This window comes from Moschus berezovskii, chromosome 24 (assembly GCF_049115385.1).
Source record: "Moschus berezovskii isolate FMDL1 chromosome 24, NW_MosBer_1.0, whole genome shotgun sequence".
NCBI lineage: Eukaryota > Metazoa > Chordata > Mammalia > Artiodactyla > Moschidae > Moschus > Moschus berezovskii.
The window spans coordinates 22,306,190-22,330,761 of NC_142483.1; positions in this window are offsets into that span (position 1 = coordinate 22,306,190).

Below are 24,572 nucleotides of genomic sequence, written 5' to 3' on the forward strand. Positions count from 1 at the left end.
GGCCTCTATGTCTAAAGATGCTGATATAAAAAATCTGAGATGAGATCCCATCCTCAGTGTTTTAATATACAGCCAAGTTTGAACACCTATGCTCTAGATCCAGCCTTCTACCTGCTCTCAGCAAGTTGGTTAACCTTAGAGTCATTATTTCATTACTTGAAAACATGGAATAAGAATATCTGCCTCACCAAATCAAGAGTGTTCTGTGTTTATAATTTAGTGCTCCATGTAAAACTCAGAAGCATAATAACTTGACCTAGATATTTTTAAAGGATGAATGACAAGATAAATTTTATTTACAAAATACAGTAAAAGCAAACTAATCTGAGGTTGATTTGATCACATTCTCCTGGGATTGACAAAGGCTCAAGAATGAAAATATTTATCATCAAGGCAATGTAATTCTTTCCTAACTCACAGGAGAGCCCTTCACTATTTCATTTGGAACCTGTTCACTATTATGTTCAGAACACTTCTAACACCCCAGGTGATCTGGATTCCCAGACTTCAATAGATGAGCAGAGAGAGGCAAGAAGAACAGACCAAAAAGCAAGACCACCAGAAATAAACCCACAGTCATCAAGGGAAGTGACATAAACAGCAAAGAAAGGTGAGCTCAAAGGACAGCAGGCTGAAGCCACATAGTATAAGTTTAAGGTAAGCATGAGTCAGGAATACTGGTGAGCATTATTTTGTTATGCACAGTCCTATAACAGATTATCATTATTTAAGCTCCAAATCAGCACAAAAATGCTGTGGGCTATTTTTTTTTAGGATGGTAGGAAAACGGGTAGAATGGTAAGAAAAAGAGGTTTTGAAAAAGAATGCTTAAAGTGAAATTTTGACATTTCTGCTATCTGAAAATACACTTAAGTGTATTTTAAATATTAAATATTTATCTAATAGTTCATCTCTTTGAACTATTAGATAAATGGTATTTTCATTGATTACCCCTCTATGGGCTTCCCTGGTGGCTCAGCTGGTAAAGAATCAGCCTGCAGTGCAGGAGACCTGGGTTCGATCCCTGAGTTGGGAAGATCCCTGGAGAAGAAAACAGGTACCCACTCCAGTATTCTGACCTGGAGAATACCATGGACTGTATAGCCCATGGGGTTGCAAAGAGTTGAACACGATTCTCCCTTTGGCCAGATGCAAATTTAGCTATTCTATTCAGCTATAGTTAAAGGTAAGCACTTTTCAACCCTTTTCATATTATTCCCAATGGTATGGGGAAATGATATTAATTATCACCTGCACAGCTTTGTCATGGAGGTGGAGAAGGCAATGGCACCCCACTCCAGTACTCTTGCCTGGAAAATCCCATGGACAGAGAAGCCTAGAAGGCTGCAGTCCATGGAGTCGCTAAGAGCCGGACACGAGCGACTTCACTTTCACTTCTCACTTTCATGCATTGGAGAAGAAAATGGCAACCTAGTCCAGTGCTCTTGCCTGGAGAATCCCAGGGATGGGGGAGCCTGGTGGGCTGCCGTCTATGGGGTCGCACAGGGTTGGACACGACTGAAGCGTCTTAGCAGCAGCAGCAGTCATGGCGGAGGGGAGGGAAGGGGAGGGCCGTCTCTGAAGTCGCTCCTTGATGAGTAAGTGTCCCAGATTAAACCTTTTGCTTTACGACTTTGTTTGCCATTTGGTTAGTTTAGAGCTCATGGTTACAACCCTGCCTGACCCACACATTTGATTTCCCTATATTGTCTTCAGGAGCAAATTTAGAAGCAAAATATTTCCATGGGGATTTGAATTATTCCTCTCTGGAGTTACATTGTACCAATTTCTGCTCCAAAACCTTCCTGCCCTACCCTAAAATAGAACGATCCATACTGCTTTTTATCTGTGAAAATAGATTATATGAGACCATTATTCAGCACAAAAGAATTCAGAGCACATGCTACTCTCTGAGACAAACCAGCCCCAGACAAGTGTCCTCCAAATATTTGGGGAAAGCCCAGGGATCCAGGTGGCAGATGTTGTTTTCTGCCCACAAGCAAGTGAAAACATCTGTGAGAAGCCAGATCTTTGAGGATTTTTCAACCTGAGCTCAGCAAACGTTTATTCCGTCAACAAACATTCATTCAGGTACTTGCTCTATGCCTGCTGCTGCAGATAGCTGGTCAACGGAAAGGCTCTGACCTGCAGGCTTGTTATGCTGGGAATCTGATAACTTGTATTATTATTCTTTCCTATAGGGAAATTTAGTCAACATTGAAGTTGCTCTATTTTCTTACAGAAAGATGCTTAATGTATTAGGGGAACTGAGATATGGTTCCTCAAAAGATTTAGCTAGCTGTAATTCGAGGTGGCCAGTGGTGTATAACTAAGGACACCTGGGTTTTTGATGATGAGCCTAGACCTTGGGGCTTACCTTCTGAGTTTAGGGAAAAAAGTGTTGACTTTTCAAAGAATAGGGGGTTCCAGTTTTGGATAATACTCTTACCTATCCAGACTGAAGTTACCTCATCTTTAAAATAAAGGTACCAGGTCAGATGCTTCTTCCATTTCCTGGCTCACATTCCCAGGTATTAAACTCCCTGTATTAATTCATTGGTACTTTAAATGATTTATCACTTTCATCTATAGTGACCCTGGATAAATTTCTTCCCCTTTTTGTGACTTCACTTTTTCATTTATAAGCCACACAAAAGTACTGGTGTTGCTAAAAGAGTGTATGACTTAGAAAGACAGAATTCGGACCAAGAAAGTTCAAGGACGGTAAGCCTTCTTGTTCTGTGGCTTGCATCCTGTACTGACTGAATCATGGGGCCTGTGGCCCGGTGCATTTACCTCTGCCTGCATTGACTGGGTTTGGGCACCATTACAGCTAGAGCTGTGCTACCCAGGAAGCTCAGAGGTGATTAAGGGGAAAAACAAAAACAAAACACAAATCTCTTCTGTCGGCAGTCTGGCTAGACTTAGTCTGTTCTTGACCAACAGAGGGCTAAGCAATACCTAAAACTCTAACTAGATGAGCACTCCTAAAGGGAGCTGAGAAGGGAACTTTCAGCAAAGATGCCACCCCTCCCTCTCTAAAAGGCCGAGATGTTTTTCTAAACAAACTGGTTAAGGTTTCGTCTTTCTGTCTCCTGCCTGCTGTTCTTTCTCAGGATGTACTTGGAGCAAAAAAATGGTACTAAGGCAATTCAAAAACTAAGGGATGAAAGAAAGCCGTTTTTCTGTAGAATTTTTGAAAAAGGCTAGAGAAGACTCTTGAGAGTCCCTTGGACTGCAAGGAGAACAAACCGGTCAATCCTAAAGGAAATCAACCTTGAAAAGGACTGATGCTGAAGCTGAAGCTCCAATATTTTGACTACCCGATGTGAAGGACCCACTGATTAGAAGAGACTCTGATGCTAGGAAAGATTGAAGGCAGGAGGAGAAGGGGATGACAGAGGATAAGATGGTTGGGTGGCATCACCAACTCAGTGGACGTGAGTTTGAGCGAGCTATGGGAGATGGTGAAGGACAGGGAGGCCTGGCGTGCTGCAGTTCACGGGGTCGCAAAGAGTCTCATGACTGAGCGAGGGAACAACAGCAGCAAGAGAAAGAAAACAAACCAAAACACCGCACAGAATGGAGCAACAGAAGGCCTTTTGAGCTTCTTCATTCATTGAGGTCGCAGAGTCCCTGGTGTCACAAAGTCCATGGTGTCGCAAAGAGTCGGATACAACTGAGCAACTGAGCAGACACAGAAATTAATAAACAGAAACCTCAGTTAAAACAGAATCGAAAAGACAGAAAGGGAAGCTCTCATGCACCACAGGAAGAAGGAAGGCTTCCTCTTCTTGCCTGGCAAGAGCTTGCCCAATGACAGACTGCCGCAACTCAGCCACGGAGAAGCCATTCTACTTCAAACTCTTCGTTCCTCCAATGAGCACTTTGCTTTCTGTCACACTCCCAACTTCCTTTCCCATTTTTAAAAAAGAGTTCTCTCTTGGCTGGGTTTGGAAGAGGTGGGGGTGGACTTCCATATGGCTCATGATTACAGACCTCAGACTACAAATTTTTGTTTATCTCAAATAAAGACATTTTTGCTGGTGAAATAATGGGCAGTCCATTTGTTCTAGAAATACTGAAGTGACATTCTTGAAATGACAGAATTATGAGACGGAGAACATACTAGTGATTGCCAGAGATTAGGAAGAGGAGAAGGGAAGGAGATGGTTACGGTTATAAAAACAGTGTGAGGGAACTTCATGATGGCACAGTTCTGTATCTTGACTGTGGTACTAATCTTATGAACCAACACTTACGAAAGGATTGAATAAAAGTAACTATCCGTCCATTCCATTCTGTCGCTCAGTTGTGTCCGACTCTATGTGACCCCGTGGACTGTAGCCTACCAGGCTTCTCCGTCCATGGGATAGTAACTATACACACACCCAAATTTGTTGCTTAGTCACTAACTCACGTCTGACTCTTTTGTGACCCCCATGGACTGGAGCCCGCCAGGCTCTGTTCATGGGACTTCCCAGGCATGAATACTGGACTGGCTTGCCATTTCCTTCTCCAGGGGATCTTTTTGACCCAGGGATCGAACCGGTGTCTCCTGCTTGGCAGGTGGATTCTTTACCACTGTGCCACCTGGGAAGCCCCACACACACTCAAATAAGTATATGTGAAACTGGCAAATCAAACCTATAGATTGTACTAATATAAATTTCACAATTGTGGTACTGTACATAAGATGTTATTATTGGGGGAAACGGGGAAAGACTATATGGGATCTCTGTATTATTTTATACAACAATATGAATTATCTCAAAATTACCTCAAAATTAAAGGTTTTTCAAAGTATATTTATACTTTATGGATGTATTTCTCTCCCACTCTCTCTCTTTCCATATATATATATATACACACAAAAAACCCTTCTGCTTACACATCTACCTTAAGAAAGCAGGACATTATCATTCCTCTGATGGCCCTACAGCTCTTTCTAATGCCAGTTTCCCTTTCTCACTTCTAAGAAGAAACACTGTACTTTCTTTTTTTTTTTTAATCATTTTCTTGCTTTCCTTTTTTTTTTTTATAATTTTAACCCATGGATATATACAATACAGACTATACCAGTACTGGTTGTAATAACCACAAAAACTGGATATCAACCCAAATATTCATCAAAAAGAAAATAATAAGTTTCAGTCAATTCATACAAATGGAAAATAAACATGACTGAAATAAATTAGTCATATGAATCAGCAAGATGAGTCTCAAAAACATAATTTTGGCAAAAAAAATGTAGCATTTAGTATGAAACTATTTATATAAAGTATAAGACCTATTTGAAGCCAAATTATTGCTTAGGATAAACTGAATTACTATTTTACTTTGAACTATCAAAACACCCTAAAGCTTTGGGGGAATACAGGAGAATTTGATCAATTGTGCCTAGGATCATCACAGTAGTGCCATATCAGTGGCCGTCAGAATTTATTTTGGTGACCCTAGTTCCCTTTTAGAATCTGCTTCTATTACCTGGTGAATGATCTGAAGTGAAAACAGTGTCACTTCCCCCATTTCTGAGACATCATTTGAAAGATGGTCTTGGCTGCCATCTGACTGGTTCTGGAATAAAAAAAGATCGCCTGAAGTTCATCCCATGAAGATCTTAAAGAGAATCACCTTATTTTGCAGAGTTGCTGAGAACCTATGTAACCCATCATGTGGCTTATGTAAATAATCAGTTATTATTAGGTGGGCAAGGGCTAGGGAGTGCCCATGCTGATGCATGCAGATTGGTGCCATTTTTAAAAAATCAGTTGATTGATTTTTCCTTTTCTCTGCGAATATGCATCAATGCAGCCACAATTCCCCCGATGACTGATGATCTAACAGGAATACTAACAGAACCTTCGTTCCTTTCCAGGTACTGTTCTAAGACTTCAGATATGTTGAGTTGCTTAATTCTCACAATGACCCTGTGAGGGAAACTGAGGCATGAGGGGTTAGAGAATCTACTCATGATCACAGGACTGGCTTGGGGCAGCGTTAGGATTCCATCCCACACAATCCACATTCACAAGAACCATAGGCAACTATTGCTACAAAGCTGAAGATGTACATATTTGGGTTTTTCATGTGTAGACATATGTCAGAATAGAAAATGGAAAAAGTACAACCTAAAAGGTGAAAAATCTGAAATACATTATACATTATAATTCGTTAGCTCAATAAACTCATTCTTTAAGTAGTATTCATACTTACAGAGATAAAACAGGAAGAATTGCTAACTAGGGCTATTTTCTTACAGGTTAGACTCTGGCTATATGTTAGGCTTTAGATTTCACCATGGAGCAAAGAACCACACACACAAACACGAAATTGATCCTTAATAGGCTCAGGGAAAATAGTCTTCAATGAATGTGTATGAGCAGAAGCAATAGAGGCCAGTGTCCCTATTTTTAATGCCCTCCCTCCCCTTTTTCTCCTCCTTTCTTTCTTCTCCTCCCTTCTGTCCACCCCTCCACCCTCCCCACTTCCGCCCCCTCTTCGCCCAGTTAATGCTTAAGTGCAGCCAGAGTTGAGAACACTCACCATCAGTTAACTGTGCTTCTCAAAGAAGAAATCCCTGAGTTACCAGAATCAGAGTCATCTAAGATACTTGTTAAAAAATATAGTGATAGGCTTCCTGGGTCAGAATCTCTTACATTTGAGCATGTCTCTTTCAAAATAAGCACTATCTTGAAGTGAGAAATAGTCCCCAGCTTTGGGCAGGCCATATAGTAATGTAATAAAAACATTTCCTTAATTCTAGCTAAGGTTGATTATCTTGTCCTAAAGGTTGGCTTGAAGCTCAACGTTCAGAAAACAAAGATCATGGCATCTGGACCCATCACTTCATGGGAAATAGATGGGGAAACAGTGGAAACAGTGTCAGACTTTATTTTTGGGGGCTCCAAAATCACTGTGGATGCTGATTGCAGCCATGAAATTAAAAGATGCTTACTCCTTGGAAGAAAAGTTATGACCAACCTAGATACTATATTAAAAAGCAGAGACATTACTTTGCCAACAAAGGTCCGTCTAGTCAAGGCTATGGTTTTTCCATTGGTCATGTATGGATGTGAGAGTTGGACTGTGAAGAAAGCTGATCGCCGAAGAGTTGATGCTTTTGAACTGTGGTGCTGGATAAGACTCTTGAGAGTCCCTTGGACTGCACGGAGATCCAACCAGTCCATTCTAAAGGAGATCAATCCTGGGTGTTCATTGGAAGGACTGATGCTAAAGCTGAAACTGCAATACTTTGGCCACCTCATGCGACGAGTTGACTCACTGGAAAAGACTCTGATGCTGGGAAGGATTGGGGGCGGGAGGAGAAGGGGACGACAGAGAATGAGATGGCTGGATGGCATCACCGACTCTGTGGACATGAGTTTGAGTGAACTCCGGGAATTGGTGTTGGACAGGGAGGCCTGGCGTGCTGTGATTCATGGGGTTGCGGAGAGTCAGACATGATTGAGCGACTGAACTGAACTGAACTGATGTTTATGGCCTGATGAATTTCTTCACCTGAAATGACTGACAGTTTCCTAAACCAGATTCTATTCATCGATTTGTCTTTTTCACATTAATTGGCAACTACTATATATTCTCTATTTATTTAGCTTCTGGTAGATAATTATTGAGCACTGTACTGTAGCAACTGGCTGCTTCAGGTGCTGGGGATACAATCCAGTGAAACACATCAAGGTTGCATCCCTTGTGGGAATCTGTTCTATAGATGCTTGGGAAACAGACAGTAAAGTGAAAAAGAAATGCTGGAATATTAGATTTTACTGAGTATATAATGAGAAATCTCCATATAATGAGAAAGTTACTAGTGCAAGAGGGAATAGTCGCTGCTCTGGAATTGGCCTGCACTTGCTTCTGCGAGCTGATTGTTAAATTTCGAGAAGCTTTTTAAGCTGGTTGTTAAACACAGCCTTTATTAAAATTTTAATTATACAATTTAAAATAAATTGAACTAAAAACAAAAGCAGTAAGTACTCAAAAACTTTGTTTCCTAATTACTGCATGACCTCAATAGACCCTATGGGTTATGTGAGGTGTTCCGTCTTACTAACTCCACCTTCAGGATGCTGTGCTGGTAGCTTGAAAAAGGACAAGGTGAGAGTATGCAGACCACAGAGATCGGCAGAGGCCACAGATCGGGGCTTGATTTACTGTTTTGCTGATCATCTAAAACTTAAGTTATGGAGAGAATATTAATAATGTAAATTCAGCTGAAAATGTCTCGAATCAGTAACTGTTTCATTGGGTGAGCACCCAAAACTGGAACAAAATATTCTTTCGGTACAAGAGAACTGCTCTCCAAGTCCACATTTTCTGTTGACCGGGCCATTGGTATTTTATTCCCCACTCCCAAACTCCTCCAAGTTCTGAATTCTTTGAATTATCGAGAAACAAAACTGAAACCCCTGGGGAGAACTGCTGATCAGCTAGGAACTGGGCTCTCCTCATTTCTCTCTGCAGTCCCTCCCTTGGCTGAGGCTTCAGTCCCCATTACAGCTTAATAGGCTGGATCTGACAGAGCTCAGTGCTGACAGCAACAAGACTTGGATTGTTTCCCATTCCTGCCATCAGTCAAGCCTCTATACTGGAGACTCCACCAGTACTATTCAGTGCCTCCTGCAGATGGGTTTCACTGACCACACCTGAAACTATCCCCTAGGAATGCTACATCTTGGAAGCTTATACATGTAGAATGGATAGGCAAGGTCCCACAGTGGGAGTACTGTCCTACTCCCACAGAGAACTATACTAAATATTCTATGATAAACCATAAAGGAAAAAAATATTTTAAAAAGTTATATGTGTATAACTGAATCTCTTTGCTGTATAGCAGTAATTAACACAGCATTGTAAATCAACTACACTTCAATTAAAAAAAAAAGAAAAGAATGTTACATCTTGGCCAAGTATATTGAGCTGCCACATGGCTTCCTCTCATGTTCCATCAATTTTTTCCAAACTGTTCTCAATTGTATCTTTCAGGGAAGGTTTTTTGTTTGTTTGTTTGTTTTAAATCTCTGCACCCAGCAGTGCTAGAACATAGGAAATCAAGACATAGAAACCAAGGTCTCTAATTTCAGGGGTTTTCAGGTTGGGTTGTTAGACAAGCTGTGTTTGCGTATAAGTTCAAGATTATTCCAATGGTAGGATTTAGTGGGACCTATTAGAATTGTGGTTCAGAAAAGTGCCACTCTGAACTAAAACAATCAGAAACAGTCTAAATATGGATTTGATGAAAATCAGAGCTTCAATCGGAATTTACCTCCCTTTACATTTAGGAAAAATAGCCAAGCAAGAGAAACAAGATGTAATGAGCAGAGAGGTCATGAGCATGGCGTTGCTAATACCTGCATCCCTGCATATGATGGAGGGGCCGTGGGAAAAGGGAATCAGGAATGGCTCCTGTTCTCTAATCTTTTTCTTTCCCCCTCCATCTGCACTTATTTCTCATCTTGCATTTCTCCTTCCTTAAGGCATCAAACAGGGGGAATTATTGTTGGAATTTACCTCTCAAAAATGATGAAAACAAAATAAATTTCCCTGAAGCATAGACATCATCCTCTTCCACTTCACCGCACCTCTCATGCCAAGAGCATGGAATTTAGAGACAGATTCCAATCCAGGCCCCTCCATTTCCAGGCCATGTGACCTTATGGGTGTTTTATCTTCTTTTATCTTTCATTCTCTTTGTATCTCATATAATTTGCCTATAATCAGGGATTCAGAACATCTTCTTTGCAGAATTGGAAGGACTGAATGAATCCAAGTTATGACATCTATCATGTTACTTTGTCTGTTATGGCTAACAGTCAGTGGCCGCAAATGTCAGCTTTTCTACCATGATTTTTTTCTGTGACATTTATCTTTGAATTTATTGCTAGAGGCTATTTCCCTCCTGCAATCCCTCTGAGTCAGCTTTGTTCTTCCAAGTCTTACTTGATTCTTTTGGTGTGGAATCTTTTAGATAATTGATAGATGGTCAGTTGACATTTGGAGAAGGCAATGGCACCCCACTCCAGCACTCTTGCTTGGAAAATCCCATGGATGGAGGAGCCTGGTAGGCTGTAGTCCATGGGATCGCTGAGTCGGACACGACTGAGCGATTTCACTTTCACTTTTCACTTTCACGCATTGGAGAGGGAAATGGCAACCCACTCCAGTGCTCTTGCCTGGAGAATCCCAGGGACGGCAGAGCCTGGTGGGCTGCCGTCTATGGGGTCGCACAGAGTTGGACATGACTGAAGCAACTTAGCAGCAGCAGCAGTTGACACCTGGTGGAGAAATGAGTGAATGGGTGGATGGAATAAGGACCATCCTGAGCTCTTGTTTTTGTAGAAAAGGTCTGAGGGAAGGTTGTGTGTTACTGTGCTTCCTTCTTGGCTCCAGTTACCCCTTTTTCTTTTTTAAACTATAAGATCACAGCAGGCTTTGATCACTATTCCTGCTCTTGCAAGAATGGCTTCTGGGACATTGGCTGGGAGAAAAGAGCAGAACTTGACTTTGAGTTCTATGAATAAAGGAGTTCTAAGCACTGTTCTAACAGCATTCGATGACTGCCAGGGTCCAGCCTCGGCAAGAGTCCAGGGATACCCTCAGGATGAGCGGTGTTGGCGAGAAAAGAAAGAAAAATAAAGCAAGTCGAGTCTTGGTTGAGTGCAGAATCAAGACTGCTTTATTTTTTTACATCAGTGTTTGTATACCCTAAAACCAGCAATACTAAAAAGGGAGGAGGGATTGTCTTGATAAAATTGTGCCGGGAATGCAGTCCTAGACCATCTTCTAGAATAGTCAGTACCTTTACGCATAACTCTTAAACAATGGGCTCTTAAGACATCAAGGCCACAAGGCATGAGAAATGGCTTTATTTGTGTATCAGTTCAGTTCAGTTCAGTTCAGTCGCTCAGTCGTGTCCGACTCTCCGCGACCCCATGAATCACAGCACGCCAGGCCTCCCTATCCATCACCAACTCCCGGAGTTCACTCAAACTCATGTCCACAGAGTCGGTGACGCCATCCAGCCATCTCATTCTCGGTCGTCCCCTTCTCCTCCTGCCCCCAACCTTTCCCAGCATCAGAGTCTTTTCCAGTGAGTCAACTCGTCACATGAGATGGCCAAAGTATTGCAGTTTCAGCTTTAGCATCAGTCCTTCCAATGAACACCCAGGATCGATCTCCCTTAGAATGGACTGGTTGGATCTCCTTGCGGTACAAGGGACTCTCAAGAGTCTTCTCCAGCACCACAGTTCAAAAGCATCAATTCTTCGGCCATCAGCTTTCTTCACAGTCCAACTCTCACATCCATACATGACCACAGGAAAAACCATAGTCTTGACTAGACGGACCTTTGTTGGCAAAGTAATGTCTCTGCTTTTTAATATATTATCAAGGTTGGTCATAACAAGCCTTATCTTGGGAGCCTCAGTTCTGGGCAGACTTTGTGAGTCTCTAGGTAGCGTGGTATCTGTTTTTGGGCTCTACCCACATACATCTGCAGAGACAATTTTCTACACTAATGCTATATGCTTATTCATTTTGTTATCAACCTTTATCTCTATGTTTTCTTCTAGTGTACTCCCAGGCACACCATGGACAGGGGGCAGGGAGACATATCAGCAAGCACTGGTATGTGACCTTGAGGGCCAAGAGTCTCATGAGCTCCCTCCATATCTCACTCTAAGGGGCCCTTCTAAACTCGTGAAAGGCTCTGTATCTATTTTGCTTGTGGAGTGTTTAGGCCTATTGTTAGCAGACTTAGTTTTATGCCAGGGGCGCTTTGTGCAGTCCTGAGCATTCCAAATTCTAAATTGACATTTATAACCCCAACAGGGCCAGAAGGGGTAGGATGTTCTGTGTAATAATATTTTCTTTATTCCTGGCCTGTTTATAGGGCCCATACACCCTCAGGGACTGTATTGCTGCCATGCAAAGGCTTCATGGTTATTTGAGCAGGAGTCAGAATTCTTAGAAAGCACAGAGGACTACCAAGCATCAGAAGAAGAAGACACGGAGGCCCAGGAGTAGATGATGGGGCGGCCCCGAGAAATCCCCAGAGGTCTAGACAGCCTTGCGTGCCAGCTCCTCAAACCAAGACCTTGTCATGGGCGGGGTCTCTCTTGCTGGCTCCTGACAGATGACATTATTTCTCCCATTGTAGGCTGTTTCCTGCATCCTTGGCACTATGTATTGACTGAAAGAATCTAAAAAGGGTACTGAAAATAGAAAAATAAAATCATCATAGGATGGGTCTCCTACAGAGCATAAGCAGAGTGGGGAGGGCAGGGTATGCAGGGAAAGGAAGCAGATATGGAAAAAGGCAATTTGGACAAGGGAAAATAAGAATGAAAAGAAAAAGAAAGAACATTATAGTAGTGATGATAAAGGAGAAATATGTGGAAAATGTTCTTTTGTCAATTCTTGGAATTTCAGGCCCTACACACTAGTAAAGTCATGCTCAAAATTCTCCAAGCCAGGCTTCAGCAATATGTGAACCATGAACTCCCAGATGTTCAAGCAGGTTTTAGAAAAGGCAGAGGCACCAGAGATCAAATTGCCAACATCCGCTGGATCATGGAGAAAGCAAGAGAGTTCCAGAAAAACATCTATTTCTGCTTCATTGACTATGCCAAAGCCTTTGACTGTGTGGATCACAATAAACTGTGGAACATTCTGAAAGAGATGGGAATCCCAGACCACCTGACCTGCCTCGTGAGAAACCTGTATGCAGGTCAGGAAGCAACAGTCAGAACTGTACATGGAACAACAGACTGGTTCCAAATAGGAAAAGGAGTACGTCAAGGTTGTATATTGTCACCTTGCTTATTTAACTTCTATGCAGAGTACATCATGAGGAACGCTGGGCTGGAAGAAGCACGAGCTGGAATCAAGATTGCTGGGAGAAATATCAATAACCTCAGATATGCAGATGACACTACCCTTATGGCAGAAAGTGAAGAGGAACTCAAAAGCCTCTTGATGAAAGTGAAAGAGGAGAGTGAAAAGGTTGGCTTGAAGCTCAACATTCAGAAAACAAAGATCATGGCATCTGGTCCCATCTCTTCATGGGAAATAGATGGAAAAACAGTGGAAACAGTGTCAGACTTTATTTTTTTGGGCTCCAAAATCACTGTGGATGCTGATTGCAGCCATGAAATTAAAAGACGCTTACTCCTTGGAAGGAAAGTTATGACCAGCCTAGATAGCATATTAAAAAGCAGAGACATTACTTTGCCAACCAAGGTCCGTCTAGTCAAGGCTATGGTTTTTCCCGTGGTCATGTATGGATGTGAGAGTAGGACTGTGAAGAAAGCTGACTGCCGAAGAATTGATGCTTTTGAACTGTGGTGTTGGAGAAGACTCTTGAGAGTCCCTTGTATTGCAAGGAGATCCAACCAGTCCATTCTAAAGGAGATCGATCCTGGGTGTTCATTGGAAGGACTGATGCTAAAGCTGAAACTCCAGTACTTTGGGCACCTCATGCGACGAGTTGACTCACTGGAAAAGACTCTGATGCTGGGAAAGGTTGGGGGCAGGAGGAGAAGGGGGCGACAGAGAATGAGATGGCTGGATGGCATCACTGACTCTGTGGACATGAGTTTGAGTGTACTCCGGGAGTTGGTGATGGACAGGGAGGCTGGCGTGCTGTGATTCATGGGGTCGTGGAGAGTCGGACACGACTGAGCGACTGAACTGAACTGAACTGAACTGAAGGGAAGTTCTGAAAGAACACTTTTATCTGAATGTTAGGAGGAGACCTAATTTTACTCTTGACACAGAAAGGCCAGATGACAGAATTCTCAGTGTTGTAAGGAACTGTATGTTCTAATGGTGTGACCACCAACAGTGTGATAGAGTCTCCTCCTCTGAATCATTGCCTAATAGGAATCTGAACTGAACTTGCTTGCCACCAAAGGTGTAGAGCTCACTACATACAGTAGAGGCCCATTTCCTACTTCCTATGATTACTTGTCCTTCCCTCTGCTTAAGTGAAATCGACCTCTCTGCCATTTCCACATGCTTGCCTTGTAAGCAAGCTCCAACTTCCTTTTGTTGAGGGACCTTTGGAAAGTTACGAGTTTTAGTTTCTCTAGGGGACGACTGAGAATGAGATGGCTGGATGGCATCACCGACTCTGTGGACATGAGTTTGAGTGAACTCCGGGAGTTGGTGATGGACAGGGAGGCCTGGCGTACTGTGATTCATGGGGTCGCGGAGAGTCGGACACGACTGAGCGACTGAACTGAACTGAACTGAAAATCAGCATACTGGTTTTTAGTTTAACCAGTTAAGGTAAATAAAAATAAAGAAATAAATACAAATAATAGATTTAAGCCAATGAGCATCCTCAGGTCCTTCCATGATTTATCTGCTGTATCTTCCCAGTGTCTCCCCGTGCTTAAACTATTTCAGTTGAACCATTATCCTTCAAGATCCTTCCCAGTTCTCAGACTCCATTTCAATTATCTGTGACCATTTTCCCTTCTCCTCTAATGTTTGCATCTCCGACACAGATAACTCAGAATTTTAAGAATGTGAAAGGATGCAGTTAACCTGCTCTCTGAATTCAGATTCCCTCCTATTAAGATCTCAGTGCTACTTTTGCACCCTCTGATAGAGATTCCAAAACCCACAGAAACCCTAAGATCCTTTGTGATACCCAAGTCAAGTCTTGTAAGTAAGTTTCTTGTCTGCTAAGACCTGCCACCTACCAACCTGGAGTGGCCTGCCTTATTCCTCAGTCTCTCATCACCCTTAATGAGAGGGTTCAGTTTATGAACCAACCAGGTCTAATGAATTCATAGTAAAAACTGACACCAATAAAGAAGGTCGAGTCGGCTTTTCCTATCTGTGAGTTCTGCATCCAGGGATGCAACCAACCACAGACGATAAATACATATATATACACACATAAGGAAATATATATATAGAAGTTTCCAAAGAGCCAGATTTGAATTTGTGATGTCCCAGGAGCTATACACATAGTATTTACATTGTATTGAGTATTATAAGTAATATAGGGATGTCTTACATTATAGGAAAGGATGTGCAAAGGTTTTATGGAAATACTACACCATTTTATATAAGGGACTTGAGCATCCATGGATTTTGGTGTTCTTGGGGATCCTGGAAACAATCCCTCCATGGATAACAAGGAACAATTGTGTGTGTGTGTGTTCAGTCATTTCCAACTCTTTGTGACCCCATGGACTGAGGCCTGCTAGAGACTTCTCTGTCCATGGGATTTCCCAGGCAAGAATACTGGAGAGGGTTGCCATTTCCTTCTCCATGGATCTTCCCAACTCAGGGATCAACCTTGCCTCTCTGGGGTCTCCTGCATTGTATCAGGATTCTTTATCACTGAGCCACCAGGAAAGTCAAACAAGGGACGATTATATCTACATAAATGTGTTTTCTGTGAATATAATATATAATCTGTATAAATGTGCTTATTTCCTAGTCTATGATTATTAAATAGAAAGAACAACGCCCAGCTCAACAGATGTTAGCTATTGGGCTCATGGTCACTATCATGTGATTATTGTTGTTTTCTTGACATTGTCATCATTTTACTGTTTTTCCCAGTGGGCATCTGTGATGCAATTAAAATGGACTACTTGCATTTTTCCTAACAGTATCCCACACCTCAAACCTCTATCTTGCTCGTGTTTGTTCTGTTTGTAATATTTTTCTCTTTCATCGTCACCAGTCAAGATCTTTCCCAACCTCCAGGGTCTGGGTCATATAAAAACACCCAATTAAGTTGTTTTTCAAGTCCTCAAATGCATAATCTACCTTCTTATCCTTTGAATCCCTACTAGCCTTCAGGACATCTGTCTGAATACAGTCATTTGTGTTTTTGATTTTGGATGTAACCCTTGAACAAATCTGAGGTTTGGGGTGTTGATCCTCCTTGCAGTCAAAAATTCACATATGACTTTATAGTCAGCCTTTCAAGTGGCAATTGTGCATCCTCAGGTTCAACTAACCTGGATCACGTAGTACTATTGTACATATTTACTGAAAAAAATTCACATAAAAGTGTATTCACACAGTTCAACCCCCTGCTGTTCAAGGGTAAATTGTTAGAACATAGCTTATTTCACTTCGAGGAATGTGTCTTTTTTATAATTACATTCCTAGCAGTGCCTAGCATTCTGACAGTGACATCTTGGGTATTAAATAAACGAGTGTAAAACTGAAGAGGTTAGATGCTAACAAGGTACTATCATCTTAAGCCCCTTTACATACAGCTGATTATTTATCACAAATAAACTAATTAGTAGGCAGATCATCATGGAATGTGATTTACATCCCTTTTAGCAAGAGTATGTTGCCTTTAGGGACTCTCGGTAAGGCATAGGCTCACTTAACAGTCATATTTGAGGTTGCCTCTATGGAAATGTATATCCAAGAAGATAGATTTCTGCTTCACTGGCTTCCCCAGGGCTCAAAAATCATACGGCCTTCCTCCTCTCTTTTGGTCATGGGACATTTACACTGAAAGATCCAAGATGATTTGCCACACAGAAGTGAATTAAAATTGTTTCTGATAACAATAAGAAGTCCTTGCTTGGGTAGGGGGATGTTGAATTTATAAAGTGGTTTCACAGATGTTATTGCACACTATCAAATGCCAACTGAATAAACTAAAAATTGTAATTAAAAAAAGAGATTAACAAAGTTTACCATTTCTGTTGATGTATCGGATAGCACTGGGTAAAATGTTTTTAGTGGGTTATCAGTAAACTATCACTCTCCAGACCTAAAGACCATACAGCCCAGTGGTATCTTGACTATAACTACAGTTTTATCCATTTAAGTACTCGTACTTATTTCTTATACTTTGGCTGAGTGTGACTAAAGAGTTATCAGACAACTTCAATACCTAATGACTGATATTCATTCCTGAAAGCCAGAGATAGGGATCAAGTCTAATCCAGCCCTAAAATATGCTTTTTCACATTAATCTCCTAGGTCAAAGTTATTTCTGTAGAAGTAGCTGACACACTGTGCTTTTTGAAAAGTCCAAAGGGATCATAGGGTATTTATGGCTAGACGCTCAGACCTGAATGGTACCTAAATTCTAAGTTCAGTTCTATTGTTGGACGATTTGTCATTTTCATCCAGGTCCCACCAGGATCTGCTGTAGCTGGAGAAATTGCCATCAGATCAATACTCACACTGCAGGGTTTCAGGCTGCGGTTTCTATAATCCAGGGAGAAGGAGGCTCAGAGTGTTTCTTAAGTCCCATTGAAGAGAGGGAGATCTGGAGAAGAGGGGTATAACTTGTAGAGCCAGGAAGCCTTCTGCCTTGGAAGTGGTAGACAAAATCCTTCATGCCTTCATATTAAGAGGTACTCTCTATGGATTATGTTATTATAAGGAAATGAATGAAATTCCCACCATAATATGCCTTCTGTTTCTCTGTAATTCAAATAGACCCACTTTAAAAAATGATATGAACAGAGCCTTCAAATGCATTAGTAATGTTTTATTTGAAGCGACTTAGCATGCACGCACTGGGGAATAAGTACATAATTTTCTTTGTACTGTATTTTCCATCTTGTGGTATATATTAAATGTCACAAAGCATATTTTAAAAGAAAAGGGAAAAAACTGAGGTATGGCATTCTGTGTCTGCATGTGCTCAGCTGCTCAGCTATGTCTGACTCTTTGAGATCCCGTAGACTACAGCCCACCAGATTCCTCTGTCCATGGGATTCTCCTTGCAGTAATATTAGAGTGGGTTGCCGTTTTCTACTCCATGGGACCTTCCTGACCCAGGGACTGAACCCGTGTCTCTTGCACCTCCTGTATTAGCAGGTGGATTCCTTACCACTTAACCACCTGGGAAACCCAATGTATTCAGCTAGTAAGAGGTTGATTGGTGACATTGCAATATTTTTTCCTTTACACACCAATTCCATTTCTGGTGATTTGGACCCCGCATGGGATAGGAGAAGTGAGGCCTGAGGGTCACTTTCAATTACATGACAAGGTTACCACATAGTTAGAGAGGTATAGCGACACAATGAAAGAGGCTTATCTTTCAGCCTTGCGTGACTGCACCACATTGCCTGAAGTAAACTGGATTGTTAAAGAATCATATATACTCACATGTACACCACCATTGTTTAGAATCATGTGTTGGTATTTCATACACTGAGAGCCTTCCACTACCGGAGGAGTCTGGTATATAGGCTATGAAGGAGCTCCTGCTGGTGATCTACTCCAGTGCAGAGAAACAGAGTGAACTGGGAATGGAGAAAAAGGTTTTAGTTTCACACCCAATGGGCCATGGCAATCAGTTCTTAGAGCCCTCCTGTCTCTTCTAAAAGGCTCAAATGCAGTGAAATATAGAACTCTGATGAATGGGGGCTCCTTCAAGGTTTTAAGCATAACTTGTACATTTCAATGATGGCTAAAGCTAATTAAATCTTTTTTTTCTCTTCTGTTCCTAAGCTCTTTACCTATATTGTGTCATTTAATTTTCCCAACAGCCATATGTGATGGGCCCTGTGATTATACTCATTTTACTGAAGAGGACATCAAGGCTTAACATGAAGATGGCTACAAGTAAGTTCAGTCGTATATCCATTTTCAAGTTTGGGACTAGAATGCCTTATTTCTTATTTTTTCTTTTTTTTTTTTAAGCAAAGTACAGGGGTGAGATTTTACAGAAGATATTGATTTGGCCTAGGCTATTTCTAGGCCCCATTTCTCTAGCTATCACTTTGTTTAAAAGGATAGGTTACTCTAGAGCTAGGTCTTTGCCCAGCTCCCCCACAAATCATGTCAGGTCAGTATGCTGCTGCTGCTAAGTCACTTCAGTCGTGTCCGACTCTGTGTGACCCCATAGATGGAAGCCCACCAGGCTCCCCCGTCCCTGGGATTCTCCAGGCAAGAACACTGGAGTGGGTTGCCATTTCCCTCTCCAATGTGTGAAAGTGAAAAGTGAAAGTGAAGTCGCTCAGTCATGTCCGACCCATAGCGACCCCATGGACTGCAGCCTACCAGGCTCCTCCATCCATGGGATTTTCTAGGCAAGAGTACTGGAGTGGCTTGCCATTGCCTTCTCCGGTCAGGTCAGTATAGGGGAGAGTGATTTCCTCGAAACAGTCTGAATATTTAACTAAAGATGGGGGTTGATGAATTACGGGCAGACAAACAGTAAGATCCTACACATACACCTTTTCTTTAGAAAGATCTCTGCACTACTGGGTACAAACAGGACTCGTTCCCTCGCTGGGACAGAATATACATTCTTCCAGAAGGGAGGCTTGCCAGCCATCTGATGGATGGGTCTGCTGCTTTCCAGGCTGTTTGGAGGTCTGCAGTAGCTGCTGATTAGAAAAGTTCCCTCTTACATAACAATGACACCTGGTGCACTCATGTACGAGCACGAGGGAGAATTTTCTTCATCCATTCTTAAGGATGCAATCGCTTCTGACAGGCAGTGTCATCTGCAGTGAGAGATGTCACTTTTGACTCCCAGTCCCAGCAGACAGCTGAGCTCAAGGAGACTGCTAGCCTTTGATGACGCTACTGACTCTTACCTAGAAAAGCCAGAGCACTGAAATGTTAGGGTTCAAGAGATTTTCTGAGTGAAATATGTAAGTAAGGCAAGGGCTCCCAGTGCAATCACACACTACCCACATACTTTCCCTGTCACCAAGCATTACATGGTGTTCGACTCATTTGTTCAAATATATCTCAATGTAAACTCCAAGAGGAGAAACTTTGGGTCGTGTCATTTGCTCTGTCTTTCTAGCACAGTGCTGGGCAGGCTGTAGAAGTTTATAAAGTATTCGTTGAATGGTTGGGTGAATGACTGAATACAGGAATTTTAAAAGAAATTTTGCATTTGTGTGAGTACATTTTGTGTGTGTCTGTGTGTGCATGTGTGTGTGAGACTGCAGTCTGCCATTTTCATCTGTTGCCCATATGGGAAACTGAGGCATAGCTGTTAGGGAATTTGTATAAAGCCCAACAAGAAATTAATACCATGGCTAAAACACAGGTTATTTAACACTATTTTTGAAGTCTTATGGAAGCTACTCAGCTAGTTCATATATCTTCCCTTTGTATAGTGCTTTCCAATCTATTTGTATCTTAGGTCATTCAGTACAGACTCACTGCAGAGTTACTGTCTTCCAGACATGATTACCTTATTGTTACTGAACCTCACAACTAGTAAGTATTATTCTTCAACCTACAAAGGAGGGATATCCTACAAAAGAAGGATATATATTACCTTCACAGGTAATATGGCTTGTTCTTCTTAAGGAAGAAGAACCAAGGGCAGCCAAGCAGCACATTAGTTCTCCCAATCCCAGGTCTGATGCTCATCTCCACTGGGAAATGGTACTTTGTGATCTTCTGAGTATGGGGCATCCTTTGGTCTCATGAAGTATCAGTAACTCTGTCTAGTGAACTTGGTGGCTGACATGCTCATTTACTGGGCTTTGATGATGCATGGTTATAAAACAAGAGCAGTCAGGCACATTATTTTCCACAATTATGACAGATGCTGGAACTCAGTCTAGACTTGGTGCTGATTTCTCATTTATCCTTTTCAGACAGTTAATGAAATGGAATAGAAAACTAAAGGTCACAATAGGCACAATTCTCTTTGGCTCTTGAGATCTGAGTCACAGTTTTTCAATGACTGATTTTCTGGCAGAAACACAACTTCTGATTTTTATCAGTTCATCAAAAATAAGGACAGGAGAATAATAATTTTCTAGTACAAAAAAGATGAGATTTCCTTATTAATACCTCATTAATACCTTCTCTATTAATACCTCATCTGAGCTGTTTTTTTTTCTGATGTCTCAACCCTTGGGAGTCTGCCTTCTTAATCAAGAATATTAAGAAAAATATTTTTGTACTCTGAGCTTCTCTTATTATACTTCACAAATTTTCTTAAATGTGTTTGCTTTAAGGACTTCCCAGGTGGTACAGTGGTAAAGAATCTTAGAGTTTTAAATCATGAATGGTAGAAATAATACTGACAGCAACTTGAATAAATAACTATAATTTCTTGAGTCTAACTAGTATCTTTCTTCCAATGAGGTCAAAAAAATCCCCATGACTTATTATTTACATAGTTTGCTTATTTTCCACGTGAGCTAATTAGGATATGGAGCATTTGAGAAAATTTCAAAGGATGCATTTTAGACACAGAGGCACATCCCTAGATTCCCATCATCTCCATTCTACCCAGGCTGCTAGTTTTGGTTACACATTTTTGGACATAAGGAATAGAGACTTAAAGAAAACAACTCCGATAAGGCGAGTGGTAAACTACCCATAAGGGAATTTTTGGAGGATAATTAATACAACAAGAAAGATAACATGTAACCTCCATGGCTTAGATGCTTTGCTTAATTTCCCATGGAGCAGGGGTCTTATTTTCACTCATCACTATATCCCTAGTATGTAGAGGGCTATCAAAATTAGAGACACAACATATATTGGAATGAATAATAAAAAAACAATAGCTTGAGTGAAAAAAGTCTCCCATTGATTACTTACTATGTGCCAATTACTATGCTAAGACCCTTACATGAATTAGTTTATCTTTATTACAATCCAGTGAAGCTAGAGCTATCCTTGTCCCACTTTAAAGGCAAGGAAGTGGTGTCACAGTAAATTTTAAGAAGATAGCTCAAGACTGAAAAGTTGAAGACACAGGCACTGAAAGTCAGAGTTCCTACGACCAGTAAAATACAAAACCAAGAACTGCTGAAGTTCCGTCTGGTGAGAAATGGATTATGAAAGACACTTGGTATTATCTCAGAGCTTATGTCTCTCTCCATCTTTCTCTCTCCCACGGACCACACGGTCTCGGTTCAGTTCAGTCGCTCAGTCGTGTCCGACTCTGCGACCCCACGAACCGCAGCACGCCAGGCCTCCCTGTCCATCACCAACTCCTGGAGTCTACCCAAACCCATGTCCATCCAGTCGGTGATGCCATCCAACCATCTCATCCTCTGTCGTCCCCTTCTCCTCCTGCCCTCAATCTTTCCCAGCATCAGAGTCTTTTCCAGTGAGTCAACTCGTCGCATGAGGTGGCCAAAGTATTGGAGTTTCAGCTTCAACATCAGTCCTTCCAATGAACACCCAGGATTGATCTCCTTTAGAATGGACTGGCTGGATCTCCTTGCAGTCCAAGGGACTCTCAAGTCTTTTCCAGCACCACAGTTCAAAAGCATCAATTCTTCGGCAATCAGCTTTCTTCACAGCCCAACTCTCACATCCATACATGACCACGGGAAAAACCATAGCCTTGACTAGACGGACCTTTGTTGGCAAAGTAATGTCTCTGCTTTTTAATATGCTATCTAGGTTGGTCATAACTTTCCTTCCAAGGAGTAAGCGTATTTTAATTTCATGGCTATAATCAGCATCTGCAGTGATTTTGGAGCCCCCCAAAATAAAGTCAGACACTGTGTCCACTGTTTCCCCATCGATTTGCCATGAAGTGATGGGACCAGATGCCATGATCTTGGTTTTCTGAATGTTGAGCTTTAAGCCAACTTTTTCACTCTCCTCTTTCACTTTCATCAAGAGGCTTTTGAGTTCCTCTTCACTTTCTGCCATAAGGGTGGTGTCATCTGCATATCTGAGGTTATTGATATTTCTCCTGGCAATCTTGATTCCAGCTTGTGCTTCCTCTAGCCCAGTGTTTCTCATGATGTACTCTGCATATAAGTTAAATAAGCAGGATGACAATATACAGCCTGACATATTCCTTTTCCTATTTGGAACCAGTCTGTTGTTCCATGTCCAATTCTAACTGTTGCTTCCTGACCTGCATACAGGTTTCTCAAGAGGCAGGACAGGTGGTCTGGTATTCCCATCTCTTTCAGAATTTTCCACAGTTTATTGTGATCCACACAGTCACACATGGTCTTATTTTTGCTAATTTTCTGTTTGCCTTGCACTCTTCTTTAAATTTAATTGCTTTATTGGAGTATAATTGCTTGACAATGTTGTGATAGTTTATGCTTTACAATAAAGTGAATGAATCTGCCATATGTATACATATATCCCCTCCCTCTTGGACCTCCCTCATACCTGCTCCATCCCATCCCCCTAGGCCATCACAGACCCCTGAGCAGAACTTCCTGTGCTTTACAGCAGATTCTCACTAGCTATCTGTTTTATACATGGTAAAGTGTCTTGCACTCTTGACTTGCTATTCCTTCCCTCCTCTCTGAATTTGCTTTCTGTATTTCATGACTTGTGCTTCCTTATGGATCCTGCAGCTTCATCACTTGTAGTTACCATGATTCTTGCATCCTAATTCTACCTTAGAGAACTAAATCTACCTATACCTTCATCTTTAGGAGGGAAAAATCTATTTAATACTATAAGCTATAGTTCCTATTGCCAAGAATATTTGTCAGTTCAGGCTGCTACCAAAAGTTTAAAAAGACCACAGACTGAATAGCTTACAAACATTGATTTCTCACAGTTCAGGAAGTTGAAGCCAGGATAGCTGAGTTCTGGTGAGAACTCTCTTCCAGTATGAGCTGAATGCTTGCGGTATCCTCCCACGGTGGAAACAAATTAGTGAAGCAAACTGTCTTGTGATTCCTATAAGGGCATTTCCTGATCCCACTCAGGAAAGCCCTGCCTTCATAATCTCATCCAATCCTACTTACTTCCCAAAGGCCCCATCTTATAATACCATCACACTGAGGGATAAGGCTAAATTTGCCATATTGTGAGGGGTCACACATATTCAGTCTGGAACACCAACCATCTCTTGTTGAGTTTTATAATTAAAGTTGGTGACAGCAAGAATCCAGTTAGTCCAGCTCACTGACTACCTTTACATTCAGTGTGTAACCCAGGCCCTCTGGCTGGGGTTTGGACAAGCCACTCACTAATCTTACAACAGAGCTGGTGCCAGGCCTCTCTAGAGTTTAGGTGCTGTCTAGAAATGTACATGTCTCCAAGACAGCGTCTTTTGTGGGGGGGGGCGGGTTTCATCAGTTGGAACTCTTTTAGCTGAATAGGACTTTAAAAAATGCAACTTAAAAAGCCAGTTTAAAAATAAAGGCAAATATTTATGCTCGATTCAGAGCACTAGCAGTGTCATCCAGATCCAGCATTTTTCTCTTTTGCTCTCAGCTCATCTTTCCTGTTAGTGTCACTCACTTTCATGCATATAACCCATGGAAGCTGAAAGCTTACATTTTACCATTTCTAAGTTTAGCTAAAAGACAAACTATGCCTCTATCCTTCAACAATACAAAAGCCCTAGCAAAAGGAACCCAGATTGTATCTTCATGGCTCAGGTTGGGTTATGCACACATTCCTGATCCAATCTCAGTGGTCAGTATGAGCATGAAATTCTTCAATAGGTCAAAATGAGTAATCTGCTAGAGATGAGTTATAACCATATCGCATCGATAGGATGGACTCTAAATGGATTAGGGGATTATTCAGAGGAAAATCAGGGGGAGAGTGAACAAGTGCTGGGCCCACAGATTTCCTAACTACAGCTTAGGATGCTGTGCTGGGTTTTAAAGCTGAAA